Source organism: Monodelphis domestica, chromosome 1 (assembly GCF_027887165.1).
Source record: "Monodelphis domestica isolate mMonDom1 chromosome 1, mMonDom1.pri, whole genome shotgun sequence".
NCBI lineage: Eukaryota > Metazoa > Chordata > Mammalia > Didelphimorphia > Didelphidae > Monodelphis > Monodelphis domestica.
In genome coordinates, this window is record NC_077227.1 from 457,619,482 (window position 1) to 457,632,324 (window position 12,843).

Consider the following 12,843-nt stretch of genomic DNA (forward strand, 5'->3'; position numbering starts at 1 on the left):
TGTTGGCTTCCCTGATACAATGGAAGCTTACTGAGAGCAGGGCCTGTCTCTGATTTTCTTTTTGTGGGGGGAAAAGACACAAAGCAGCGTTTGGCACATGGTAGGAGTGTTGGTGAACCAATTGTTAAATGAATAAACATATAATGCTGCTCCACCCTCCCACTAAGACATTCCATTCTGCATGTGATCCTGGAAAGGTTTGGGGTTTGGGCTTTTGTTTTTTACAGTATTTTCTTCTCCATTAAAAATAAATAAAACTTGCTTTTTACTTGTGGGGGGCCTTCTTTTTCTTATAGATCAGTAAGCCCTTTAAAGGGAAAAAAAGGTTCTTTTTTCACACCTTAGGATGTGCCTGTGGGCAGGCACTGGATCCCCACCCTATATATGGCCTTCCCCCTAGAGTTGTGAGCCCTTATTCCTTATTCTTCTGCCAGTGATCTGTCATCAGCCTTCCTTTGGAAGTGAGACAGAGAGGGAGGGGGAAAGAGAAAGAGAGAAAAGGGGAGAGGGAGAGAGGGAAAGGGAATGTGTGTGAGCAAGAGCAGGTAGTGGGAGGCGATTCATGGTTACTGGGGTGGGGCTGGGGTGGGCTATCCTAGAGCCAGAGCTCTAAGGGAATCAGCTAAAGCCCTCTTCAATATCTCCAAGAAGTGGTTGTAGAGCCTTTGCTTGAAGACCTCCTATGATGAGGACCTCATTACCTTCAGAGGAAGGCCATTCTACTTTGTCTTCAGGCTAAATACTCCTAGTCTAATAAATCGTTACCTAAGTTTCCAGGCCCTTCCTCATTCTATTTAACCTCATCTGGATAGGACCCAGCTTATCCTAACTCTTAAATGGGTTTCCTAAAAGCAAACACCGCCGGTCCAGGTGGCAGCCTTTTTGGCCAGATTTTGGTGGCAGGGCAGGGTTTTGATCCATGCCCTACCCTTGCCCCCCTCCCCCTTCCTAAGACTGTAATGTCCACAGATTGGGCCTATTCTCTGTGCATATTGTAGAGAACTCCAAGTGGAATCTTACCTTTTTCTTTAACTAACACTCCAGAGACTTGAATCTTTTCTTCTTTGGCTCCAGCTGAACCGCTTCCCTAAAGTGTAGTAATGGGGACCATCTGCAATGACATGGCAGTCTACAGAGGTCTGGGGCAGAGTGTGATGAGTACCATTAACTTAAGGCATTTCCTGAAGGGCTTCTCTCCCCAACTCCAATTTGGGAAGAGTGATAGCAAATATTATTTAGCCCCTGAACATTCCTTCCTGCCAGCTGATCACCAGGACGGAATAGCCTAGGCTCCCAAGTCTGGCATTTGAGGCTTCTGAAGTCCTACCCAATCCCTCTCTACCTTACCTCCTACTATTGCCCTACAGAAATCCTCTCCTGCATCCAGACTGCTTGATTCGAGGCTTGGCCATTTATGTCAATTTGAAATTTGAACCAGGATGCAAATTTCTGCTGTTAGTTTATACTAGAGGACAAACACTGTTCTGAACCCATTCATCCTCAATGTGTATGTTAGACATCTTCTAAAGTCCTTTCTAGCTCTCATGATTCCTCAAACACCCTGTATCCTTTATCACCTGCATCCCGCCACCTTTTCCCTTCTCCATTGACTAAAACATGTTCTTCAAAACTCAAATGTCGCTTTGTCCAAGTTCCCCTGATCCTGCAGTTCAGAACAAGGGACCAATTGAAAAGCAAAAATGGAATTAAGGGGTCAGACTTGACTTATCACCAAGGTCTCCTTCAACTCTGTGGCATTCTACATTGTTTTGAGGTCTTATTTCAGTTGAAGGGAGAAAACCACTTTTTAAACTTGAAACGCAATATATAAATCCAAGTAATTTTTAGTTTCTTACAGCTCTTTCGTGTTCTAGTGTCCTGGTTGTTTGAAGTCAGGTTTGAAGTTACTAATGCCTATTCCTCTGGTTACCCAAGTCTAGAGATCTAGCTATCTCTCTGTCTAGGAGAGCTGGGTAACGAAGTTCTGGTCCTGAAACTGCCACTGACTTGCTAAATGATTCTGAATCAGTAATTTTCCATCTTTGTGCTTTAGTTTCTTCTTTATGATTGCTCAATGACCTGCCAGGGTGGTTGTGGTGTTCTTTCTCCAGGGTTGTTTGGTTAGGTACAAGCAGGGCTCAGAGTGCAGTTGGGGACTCTGACTTCCCATCTCCCCCTACCAAAAAAGAATCACAAGATGGCTTCTTCAACCCCATCAAATAGCTTTATTCACACAAACGTCTCTTTAATTTACAAAGTGTCTGCCATTCATACACATCAGGGGATCCACAGTGTTCGAGGAACTTAAATACAAGGTTTCAATCCAACCCAAGTAAACTGAGTACAAAAAAATATTTATATAAAGTTGTTCACACGTAGGTCCTAGATTACCAGCTTCTGTGCAAAAAAAAAAAAAACACCCAAACAAAAACCCCAGAAAAATAGATTAACTAATATTTTAAACTAACTTTGAGCCTGGGTTTAAGCCTCTCCCTCACTCCCTCCTGCCTCTGCCCTGCCCACCAAGTCAAAGAAGCCATCTGGTCCTATCTAACCAGTAGCCCTTTAGGAAAGGAGTTGGGCGGTGAAGATGACTTTTCCCTCTTGCTCTCCCCTGACTACATGGCCACCTGCTTTTTCCATTTTCTACATGAGGCTTACTTGCTCCCACTTGTGGCCTGGGAAAGGGTGCTGGGGGTTCAAAGTGCTGTGGAAGCTCCAGGCCCAGAGCTGCCAGTAGGGCAACTTTGCAGAGGATGGTTGAGGCTACCCCAGGGGTTCCTCCTCTCCTGGCTGGGGCTCTAAGTGTTTGAGTGGAATTATGGGGGTGGGGACAAGGCAGGGTAATTCAGGTGACAAAACCCAGGCTGGAGTCTCAGCTCTAAGGGAATTAGCTAAAAGCCTTGATATCACAATGGTACCAAGATCTACTGGGTTAATGCAAAGGGGCTTGCCAGCGAGAAGTTTATTGCTTTTGATGTCTGTGCACATGAAGACTTAGCTAATTTATTCTTCTGAGTATGAAGAAGGGTTGCTCTTCCTTCACGCTTATGGCCAGGCTATGGGGCTGTTAATAGGCAAAATCAAGCATCAACATCAAGAGTCAACCCTTTAACCAAATCCCTGGGCATGGCAAGATCAGAGGCATTATCATTAATTCAGTGCTATGGTTTCCAAGTGCCAGTGGTCTGTCTACCTTACCAACACTGTCCATCCAGATCAATCAGATGCCCAAAGCCTGGAGCTTTAAGGATTCCCATTTGCAAGATGGTTAAACTTCATTAACATAAGGAAGCATGGGAAAGGAAGGTCAAATAATCAGGAATCTGGTCCTGGTCCAGAAGCCTGGAAAAGAGAAGCTGGGCAAACAATGGCAAATGGGACCCCAGCATGCATGAATCTGGGGGGGGGTGGGGTGTAAATTTGGCTAATGGCAGGCAAGGCACATTCCCCAGGCCAGGCTGGTGAGCTGAGTTGGCAGTGTGCAGTAAAGAGGCCCAAAAACCAGATCAGCAGTATTCCCTGCTCTCTTAGCCTGGGGATTTGCTTGCCTGAAGGAGGGGCGAGGTATGGTGTTTGTGCCCATTTCTGGTACTAGGCAGGCTTAAACCCAGACTAGATCCTGCCTTCTTGAGACTTCAAAAGTAAAACAAAACAGAATTGAGGAACAGAATCCATAGGGACATCACTTCCTCCTTTTACTTAAAAACAAACAAAACAAAACAAAAACAAACTTATTGCTCCAAGCACTCTGGTTCAAGGAGACATCTGATATGTTAAGGAACTGAAAATCCTGAAAGGAGGGAGACACAAAACAGGCAGGAAGACCTGGGAAGGGGACTATTGGCCTGTTAGTCCTAGCACCTCTGCATTTTGAAAACAGGAGATAAGGAGAGGGGCAGGAATCTGACAAGCCCTCCTGGTGGCGTTGCAGCTAGAGCTGTTGGCCGCATCACAAAGGATACTAGGTGTTCAATAAGCACTTGAACTCCTTGTGCTTTGGAAGTCCCAACCCGATGACCCTAGAGTTTGGCCCCTCCCTACTGTAAACAGGACATTTCAAAAGTAAACAATTCCATACACTCCTAACCCCCTTGGGAATCATATTCCTTTGAGGAGAGACTTTGCAAAATCAGCTCTGGACATGAGGCAGGGTATGGTGGAGAGGAAGACACATGCTCAACTATGGGGCTGGGAGGAAGGGGCCAATGAAGTAGGGATGGCTCCCAGGTCATTGAGAGCCAGAGCTTTGTCTCCAATGCCCCAAAGTGGGTGACTGAGTTGATCTGACCAGGCTCATGATTTCTGTCAGTGGGTGCTACATAAGCCTGGTCTGATGACTCCTAAACTCCAGCCTGCTCCACTGGGCTCATCCTACATTCCTGCCTGTTGACATTTTCCCAGCTCACATCAGCAGTGAGGATGTGCCCCGGTAAGGAATCTTAGCCAGCAGCACTATCAGCAAAGAGAATGATGGGGAGGAGGCAGGGATAAGAGAACAGTATGGCCTGTCTACAAACAAGTCTTACTGCAAAGGAATCCAAATGGAGCCCCCTGTCCCTGTTCCTCTAAGAGGGTAGACAACAACCTCAGGAAGGTGTGGGAAAAGATGAAGTGGGTCACAGGGCAAAAGCCTGGTCTTCCCACTAACATGAGAATTTCATACAGTTACTTATGCCCAGGATAGAAGCCTTTCCTTAACAGTTCAAAGAACCAAGAACACCAGAAAAGTCTGATCCTGGGAGGGGCCCACAGGAATAAAAAGTGTCCACAGACACCAAGAGGGAGGAGGTGAGAAAGAAAGCTGAGTGGAGGAAAAAAGGGAGCTGATAAATAGACAAGGGAGGGGAAGGAGAGAAGACAAAAGTGTGACATACTTTGTGGGGCTGGAAGTTTCCAGTATAAGGCACTATGGTCTGTCTCAGGGATCCTCTGGCCTTAGGAAAAACAGATTTTGCTTTGAAGGTCTACCTGCTTTTTCCACAGGGAAAACAAGCAGGCTTAGGCCTTCTTAGATGGACTGCCCTTTCTGATTCTTTATTCTTCAGAGGGTGAATTTCATTTTACAGATTTCTGGGAAAGTAATGCTACCAGTTTTCCAAAACAGATATTGGGGGTGATGGGGTGGAAAGAGTATTGGGAGGCTGCATTGGAAGCAAAAAGCCAAGCAAGAATATCTATTGCTCCTGAAATCCTGGAAAGGCTTTACTTCTTGGTCTAGGATGAGACTGGCAGTGCTGAATCATCAGAATTGAGCAATGCCACTATCAGGTACAGGACACTGGCAAGGGAATGAAAGGAATAGAGAATAACAAGAGTAATATGGAAGGGGCATGGTAAGGGGGAATAAATATCATTACTTGCTTCCAGAGCTACCTAATTGTGCCATGCTACAAACTGCCTACTGAACCTAGACCAGGCCCTTAGACACCTTGCCTTTCTGATTATAGGCAGAGGAGAATACAGGAAACACTCAGCCTGGCACCTTCTTGTTGTGGTTTCTAGATAAGAGTCCTGGGATCAAGTGGGAGACAAGTGGAAGGCAGACACTTGGAACTAACAGGATCAGGCCAGTCCTGGCTGAGGTTAGGATCACATCAATGGGCCAAGGCTAACTCCAAATGCTAGGAGGCCAAGGAGTGAAGAACCTCAACTCCTGGTAGCAAGTGCTGCCTACCTAACACTATTTGCCACGTGTAAACTAGAATGTCTGAGATGGTGCTCTGGGACCTCCTGGAAGAATGGGGGTTTCTGGGGAACTGAGAAGAGGTCTAGATCAGGAGAGGCAGGTGATCTAAAACAATCTTCAAACAGAACTAGAGAAGAGATGATGAGCGGAAGAAAAAATAAAAATCCCAAACTCCATCCTACCTTTAAATAAAACAAATTAACACTTGAACCCTCATTAGGGATTCCTGTGCAGTGAGGGCAAACAAGGGGGAATTTGTGGCACTGAAATTTGGGACTATTTTCCACCATTCAGTAATGAATGACAAGACAAGTTGGCCCCATGGGAAAAGAGGGTTAAGGGAAGAGAAGCAGCCTTCACCGTACTTAGGATTTCTCCCAGATCAGATTTTCAAGAGCAGTGTCCATACTGATCTCAGCAGTTATCTACTTAAGAAGTTGGAAAGAGAAACTGAGTTACACTTAGAACAAATGAGATACCTTATGGAAGCCCAAACAGGAGAGAGGCCCAATTGACTTCTTTGGAACAGGGGGCTGCTGAGTCAAGCTAACTGTCCATAGCAGGTAGAGAGTATGTCTCAGTATTCGAAAACTAGAGGAATCCTAGCAGGAGAAACTGGGATAAGAGATATTTTTAAATTGTACAGATATAAAAAATAAAGTCCCAAGTTAGGTGTGTTGGCCAGAGGGAACCTGCCATACCAATGGAGATGTAGAAATAGTAAAAATTTCTTTTTCTTGTTCCTGTCAATTCTCTCTCTTCATCCCTGGCCAATCTTCCCTGGCTTAGGTAGAAGTAAGGGGGAAAAAGTCTTTTTCTTTTAACACTCTTAATGCCCTTCCCATTCTGGCAATAAATGGGTAAATAATGCCTTTGTCAATGAGGTGGAGAAGAATGATGAGGATGGATGTTCAAAAAACCTGACCTCAGCCTTTGATCATACTGAGGAGGGATTTTATGGGGGAATTTACCCTAGCAGGAGAGCAAGTACATTAGAGTGGGGAGAAAAAGAGTGTGTTCAAAAGAAGTCAAGAATTTGGCAATTTTGAAGGTAATGAACTGGTTAAAGGTCTTTAGGCCTGAAAAGGGCTACCAAATGGGCTTCTCTAGTTACGTAGAGCCTTTCCTTCTGTAGAGAGCAAGTAGAATCCTATGGAAAATACCCCCAACTTTTGGGATGGGGTCCCTAGTGGAAACTTCACTTTACACCACCATCTACAGGGAACAAGGCATAGGAGGACGACTACCAGCCAAGCTCTAGGGGTTGTATTCATCCAGCCAAGGGAGTTTGGCCAGCTGGGTTAGCCTCAACTTATCTGTCCCCATTGTGCTATGATAATGCTGCTGGCAAGACTCTTTACAACTGGACCAGTTCTAGAAAGGACCCCAGCTCTTCTGCTGTTTCTAAAAGGGGTACCAGATAGACTAGCCCAAGAACACCACAACATGGTTGCCTTTCTAGCAAAGATTTGGCACAACTGTTTCTCTCCTGGATTCCCCTGGCAGAAGAAACATGGATAAATATGGGCACAGAAGATCCCCTCTTTTAAAACCCCTCTTTTAGTTCCACTCAATCTGGAGACAAGAAGCTCACAATGTAGTGAGAATAAGAGTAAGAATGAAAGAGACAAAGATAGACAGAGACAGTGTGTATAAAAAACCCCCAACAATAGGGGATTCAATTCCTGGCTGTGGCCTGAGGTTTGGATTCCTGGAAACCAAACAATACTATGAGACTAGGGGGTAACACCCTCCCCAAAATTTTGCTCTGAGCCCTCCCATATTTTTCCCGGTCTGGCCCAGAACATTCTCTGCCTCTTGTCTTTCTTACCCTCTGCCATGAGTTAATAAATTAGTAACTGGATGCTTAGATACCATTTGGATCTGAAGACATTTAGGGTACCTCTTTTCCTTTCCTAGTTATCCAACAGGATCACCCTGGGGCCAGAACAATTACTGGCTGACCTATGGAAAGGATTTAAGAAGGGTCCCCTGCTCTACATGAGCCCTTAGGAAATGTCCTTCTGGCCTTGAATGGGTTTGATGGTGAAAGGCTGGAAAAAGGGGTCTTTTTCTCAATGAATTGCTGTGTTTGAAAAAAAGCAGGACTGAGACTCAGAGGGGGAAAGGAGAAAAAAGGTTAGACTAAAAATCCTCCCCCCACCCCATTTGGGGGGAAAAAATACACATATGCTGTGTCCATATTGAATTGGCTTTAAACAGACTGGTGCCTGTCCATTGAATGAATAGCTTTTGCTCTTCTGAAGTCTCAACTGGCTTCCCAAAAAAAGGTAAAGAAAAAATTGAAGGGGAGGGTGGGGGGTGGGGGTGGGGAAATCAAACACACAGAAAAAACCCCAACCACCCCCCAAACAAAAGCTTCACATAGCCGGAGCTCCAGCTGTCCCAAGAGCGCCCAGCATCTACCCAGCCACTTCTTGATCCTCTGCTTCCCTCTATGCACACACTGAAGAGATTGTGGGTCCCTGCGAAGTCAACCTGGAAGACACCAATGAAGCAGAAACTGAGTTAAGTAGGTTCAGATTCATTCTCCACTGTGGCCTATTGCTGATGACAGCTTGAGAAGTTTAGAGGCAACGTGCAGTAATAGATTAAAGGCTGCTGAGCTCGAATGTTCTTTCTTTCTTAAAAACCCATACCTTTTTGTCTTTAGAATCAATACTAAATTTTGTTTCCAAAGCAGAAGAGTGATAAGGGCTAGGGAATGGAGGATAAGTGACTTGCCCAGGGTGACACAGCTAGGAAGTGTCTGAGGCCAGATTTGAATCCAGGACCTTATCTAGGCCTGGCTCTCTATCCATTGAGTCACTTAACTATTCCCTTGAAGGCTACTTCCTAGCCACTCCTGACCGTTGGAATTTCACTGGTTTTGGAAAGGACCTTAGAGATCATTTAGCCACCTCTTTCATTTTGTAGATGAGAAGACCGAGGCCTCAACTTCTCTGAACCACATCTTAGAGATGATTATTTCTGGCACAATTTCAACAAGGCTATTATAAAAATCAAAAGAAATGTGACAAGATGACTATAATAGGTATTTCTAGCCTATAATGCCTTCAGTTTAATAATGCATTTTATATATTGCTATAGCTATTTATATACCTGGTAAAAAAGGTAAAGGTCACAAGTGGCAATCCAAAAGGAATTTTCTGAATGCTTACATGTCTAATACCATGTGAGGCGGAGTTGGAAAATATCATCGTTTTTTTTTAAGACTCTAGCTCTCAAACATCATCTAATTCAAAGAAAAGGCCCAGAGAAGCGAAGGAACTTGGTCTAAGACTACATAGGTGGTCAGGGAGCAGAGTGGAGATTCTAAGCCTGAGCTTCTGACGCTGACCACTCTACTGTAAACCAAATGATAGAGCTAAAAGTAGGGCTCAGGGCTGCTTCTTCCCATCCCAAGACTCTTTGTATCATGCCTTGCTGATGAGACAGACGGAGGGAGGAAGGAGGGGGGGCATAGGGAGGAGAGAAAGAGAGAGTTTCTGATCAAATGGTTAGTGGGTTGGATACAGGGCAGATTACTTGTGGTGACAGTTCTTTTTTCACAAGGGGTGAGAGTGGGGCACAGTCTCTTAGGGAGGCTATATTAGGGGTCCAGGAGGAAGAAGGGGGGGGGGTGGCGGCCTTGACTACCGGATACTTTTAACTCTCTCATTCAGCAAGATCAACTTTCTAATATTTTCTGTTAAGAAATATAAACAGCTCAGTAAGCTTAGGAAATAACTTAGGCAAGATGGTCTTGGTCTCTGCCTGTTAGGTAGCAGAATTCTGGTAAACCTCTGCGGCAACATGCAAACCTATTTCTGCTGTTAACTCCACGTGACATGCCCAGGAGAGCTCCAGTCTGTGCCTGGGATCAGCTGGGGAAAACATGTGCTTAAGGAAGGGACATGCTGAAGCAGAGGCTGTAAGCTCATGGCAGACTGCTGCTGAGGTTGGGTTTAGCAATGGCCTCCAGGCTGGAGCAGGGGAGATGGGGGAAGAGGTGTATAAAGATTGTGTGTATGTAAAGAGAGAGAATATAGCATTTTTAAAATGAAGTGAAAACCTTAAGTCCAAGCTAAGAAGGGGGTCAACATATCATTTTCCAAGGCATTCATCTCAACAGCATCCATTCATTCCCAGCTCCAACACTTCTTTCTAGTGAAGAGTTCACTACCCATGGTGACAGCCCATTCTCTTTCCTTAGAACTCATACAGAATTAACCTATTGTCTTCCTTCCTTGAGGGCACATTCTGGAACTCCCTCAGATCACAATAGCTATTAGGAAATAAAGGCTTGGGCAAAGTTGTGTGGAAAATAAGGTTAATACCTTTAGGTTTCTAAGATCTAAAAAAGCTGGGTGCCAGAGTAGGTCTTTCTCTCACTGCTTGTAGTATCATTTACTAATTACCACTTTGACTGGTCTTTGACTTTTCTTTCACAATTTGACTTTGCAGAACATTCTTTTAGGATCCTAGGTTTTTTAGATATCTTTCCAAATCCCAGCTAAAGTAGTAAGACCCTTCTACATTTAACCCTGACCAGATGTCAACAGGACAATACTACTTGAAAACATTCTGTAAGGAGGAGATAGCCTCCTGAAACCAGGATATCTCATTCTTGGATAATTCTAATTAAAAAATCTTCCTTAAAATTGGTCTGAAGCCCTTTTTCCCTTTTAATTTTTAATCAGTCATCCGTGTTCTTCCTTCTCCATAATTTGAAGACAGAAGTCCTGTTTTCTCTTAAATCTCCTGCAAGCAATTTCTTTTCTTTAAGGGATTAAATGATCTCATGGCTTGGACCATCACTTAACTATTCAAATTTGAGGCTCAACATATTATTAAATTTTATTTTTTCAGAATGGACACAAGAAAAAAAACTGGTCAAAAGGAAGAACATCATCAACCAATATAGATGAGCAGAACTTCCTGGAGCACTGAGAGATACCCTGGGATCTGTCTTGGGTCGTAAAGCTGGCATGTGGCAGAGACTGGATTTGAACCCAGGTCTAACTAGAGGATTGGCTCAGTAACTGAAGTATAACTTTGGTTACATTAATGAATTTGGTGGTGATAATCTCTGACTTGGGAACTGACTAGGTGACAGTGAATAGGATACCAAGCCTGAAGTCAGAAAGACTCATCCTCCTGAGTTCAAATCTAGCCTAAGATACTGCTAGCTGTGTGACCCTGAGCAAATCACATTGTCAAGAAAACCCCAGATGGGGGTCAAAGAGTTGGAACACTACTGAACCACAACAATAAAATCTCTGACCCCAGAAAAACAAAGTTGGAGCTACTTCAATGGGTTTTCATGAGTCAAAGCTTATTCTACATTTAAATATCATGAGGTAGTGAATGGCAAACACTTTGATGTCTAGGTGAAGGTCTAGTTGTGATATTTAACAGTCTGATGACTTCAAATGATTTTAGGAATCCTAACTGACAACCACCACACATACGGCACTTTTAAAATTTGCACAGCCTTTTAAATCACCAATCACCAGCGAGGTGAATACTATAAATACTATTGGCCCCATTTTGAAGGTAAGGAACTTCTGGGTTAGAAAGGTTAAGGGTCACATAGCTATTAAGTGTTGAGAGAAATGCATTGTTGGTGGAGTTGTGAACTGACCCAACCATTCAGGAGGACAATTTGGAACTATGCCCAAAGTGCTATAAAACTGTACATATCCTTCTGATCCTGAAATGCCACTACTGGGTCTACCAAGAGGTCATAAAAAAGGGGAAAGGACTTATTTGTACAAAAATATTTATAGCAGCTCTTTTTGTGGTGGCAAAGAATTAGAAATTAAGGGGATGCTGATCAATTGGGGAATGACTGAACAAATTATGACATGTGGGTAATGGAATATTATTGTAATAGGAAATGACAAATAGGATGATTTCAGAAAAAGCTGGGCTGCATGAGTTGAGTTGATGAAGAGTGAAATAAGCAGAACCAGAACATTGTACACAATAACAGCAATATTGTACAATGATCAACTGTGAAAGACTTTGTTATTCTTAGCCATACAGTGATCTGGGACTTATGACAAAATGCTCTGGAAAAAGAACTGCTGGAGCCAGATGTAGATCAAAACACACTATCTTCCACATTAATTTACTTATGGTTTTGGTTTTCTCTTTGGTGGACAAAACTTCTGGTCTTTTTCCCCTTCTAGCTCAGTTGTTAGCTTCAGATTATGATGCACAGGGGTCTGTCTGGGCATACTAGGTTCACTTAGAAACTTGATCAGAGTCAGATCTTGAACTGCTGTACTATGTTACGTTTTCTCACCTGATTCTTAATACAACTGCGTAAAGCAGTCAGGTGTATTTTACAGATTAGGGACTCAAGACCCTGAGAAGTTTAGTAATTTGATCCAAACCACAAAACTAACCAAGCAATGGGACTGAGGCTTGAATTCAGGTCATCTGAACCCCAAATCCAACACTCTTCCCTAGATATTTAGAATATTGGGAATGGCAAGGTCTGGGAGTACTCCCATCTCAACCCATTCCAGAGATAAGGAACTTGTCAAAGGGCCAATCAGAGACCATGATAGAGTCCTAAGGCTGATAACATGGGATCAGATAGATTCAGAAGGCACAAATACTTCAATTTTGATGAGTGTAGCCTAAGCACAATATGAGGATCCCCCTCCACTCCCAAGTTCATCTTTTCTTTCTCTTCCTGTGAGACTCTTGACCATGAACATGTAAATTTTCCTTACAAAGGGTCTGTCCAATGTGTTGCGGGGCTTTCTCTAGATTTTCTACTAGGGAACCATTAACAACTCCCCCATCCCCCCGCCAGGGAAATAGCATTAACTCACATTTCTATGGTCTTGCATTGTTTCTGGAATGCTTCTCACACTAACCCTCTCTGAGGTAGGGGGAAATTTTTATTTCTACTTTGCAGATAAGAAAATTGAGTCTCAGAGGGTTTAAAAATGGCTTGCTCCTGCATTATCTACTAAGTAGCAAGACTAAAGCACAGGTATTCTGATGCCAAATCCAGTGCTCTTTACATTATGCTATTTACATTGTACGACTTCTTGGGGAAGGAGTCTGGCAAAGTCTGAAAAGGCATTTGACACTTGACATATTAGCTGTTCTAAACCAATGGTTCTCAAACT

At 43.6% G+C, this 12,843-nt stretch overlaps 1 protein-coding gene across 4 annotated transcripts in view; it reads right to left on the reverse strand.

Annotated features, from left to right (window-relative positions):
- Positions 1 to 2,202: 2,202 nt before the first annotated feature.
- STK35 (serine/threonine kinase 35) overlaps positions 2,203 to 12,843 on the reverse strand; it is a 53,381-nt gene continuing 42,740 nt past the window's right edge. For all 4 annotated transcript variants that reach the window (XM_056812371.1, XM_056812373.1, XM_056812372.1 and 1 more), the window contains exon 4: positions 2,203 to 8,188. The gene's annotated coding sequence lies outside the window, so the exon portion shown is untranslated. The remainder of the gene's footprint in view (positions 8,189 to 12,843) is intronic.